We start from the raw sequence: 1961 nt of genomic DNA on the forward strand, positions 1-1961 counted from the left end.
ATAATAATTTGTTTTTTTTATTGTGTGCACGTGTGTAAATGGGTGTTGTGTGCATGTTGGTGTGTGTGTGAGTGCATGACAAGTAAAGTGTGCATGCATGAAGAAAAGCTTGAACCTAGATTAGAACATAAAATGGGGAGTATCTCCTTGTTTAGAAAATTCTACCAATAAAAGACTAAAGACCCTTTTATTTATTTGATAGCTCGTGTTCACATAGTAAAAAGGAAAGCAAAAGAGTAGACAGATTGAGAGGGTGGCGTCATGGTGAGTGAGGAGCAAGAAAATGGCTTGTTTCCTTATTGGCAATGTTGACCACCTTTTGATAAATACAAATTAAAGAAATAAAAATAAGGATATGTTTCCTTTTCCCTAGCCTAGGGTTTGGCCACGAGGGCTTATAAAAGAAAAATGTGAGCTTGAGAGCTCACTTCTTTGGTGGGGCAGTTGAAAGACAAGAGAGAAAATAAAATAAAAGAGAAAAAGAGAGAGACTCAAGTGATGAAGAGAAGGAAAAAGACGGTAATATTTTGTTTTGATTTTCTTTAAGCTTGTTCTTTTCTTATTGATTCTAAGCCTTTGTAATGACTCAAAATCCCTAATGAGGTATAATTGTTGGATTAGGAGGTCGGAAGGGCCATAATTGATTTATTATGCAATTAAATGATTATATGCATATTTATGTGAATTATATTATTATATGATGATAAATGCATGCATGTGGGTCCACTTTTCATTATAAGGGCATTTTGGTAATTTGGCTCGTTAATGGCATATTTGTATATTTTCATGCATGTTGGTGAATTATGGATGAGGCCACATTATAATGTAGATATGTTTGAGCTATTCGGCATGAGACGATCTTAGAATATAAGTTAGCGGTTGAGTCATAACGGGGTTAATTTTCGAGCTCGGGGTGAGTCTCGGGGTAATTTGATACTTAGTACATTACCGGGAATTAAAGGGTAATGAGATATGATTTTAATTATTATTTGAGAATATTGGGAATAATGAGAATTTGATGACGTTAATTACAATTAGCGGGATTAGGGGAGAAATGACACTTTTGCCCTTAGTGACTTAAAAAGGGATTAAATGGACATAGGGGCATTTTGGTCTTTTGACCAAGGGATATATTTAAACTAGGTGGCCGGTTGTAGAAGGTTTAAGCAGCCAAAACAGAGTATTCTTCTTCTCCTTCTCAATCATCTATCCTTCTCTCTTTTCTTTGGATTTTTGAATTAAATTTGAGAGTTCAATCTAGGGAATCAAGGCTTGTTAGCTTAGGTTATTGGTTCAGCCATTGAAAGGGGTTCAATTCAAGTCAAGGGTAAGAATTCTAAGCTTTATTTTCTGGTTTGCTCTGTTTTTAAGTTAGTTCTTGAGCTTGAAGGTTTGATTTTTGAAGTGGTTATATTGGTGTGGTTTTAAATGATTTGAAGCTTGGGTTTTGAGGATTTTGTGCCATTGAGATGATTGGGAACCTTGTTTATGAGATTTGGGTATGTGTTGGATAGGTTATTGGAAGGATTTAAAGTGAGAAAATCAGAGTTTCATGGCTGTGTTTGTGGTTGGGCCCGGCCCTTTTATTGTGTGTCGCGACTCAGGCTTGAACAAAAATGTGGTTTTTGGCTGTTGAGGGCACTTTGGGCCGCTGCCCCTTTTTCTCAGGCCGCTGCACACGACGCAGACAGATAAGGGTTTAACCCTTGTTCTTGATCAGGCCGCAACCTAAAATGGCATAAATGGCCAAAATGGGTTTTTATTGATTGGAACTTAAACCTAAGGCCTCGAGATCATTCCTACTACCCGGTTTAGTAGGATTCGATGTCCTGGAGGCTAAGTCTTGGTCCAGGAACCTTTTATTACTCATTTTATTGACGGAATTCCATATTTGGTTATGACTAGGTGACTGCTAAGGAACTTAAGGATTAATCGTTCTCAAAGGTTGTTCTTTTATTCTT

This window comes from Humulus lupulus, chromosome 2 (genome assembly GCF_963169125.1).
Source record: "Humulus lupulus chromosome 2, drHumLupu1.1, whole genome shotgun sequence".
Classification (NCBI taxonomy): Eukaryota; Viridiplantae; Streptophyta; class Magnoliopsida; order Rosales; family Cannabaceae; genus Humulus; species Humulus lupulus.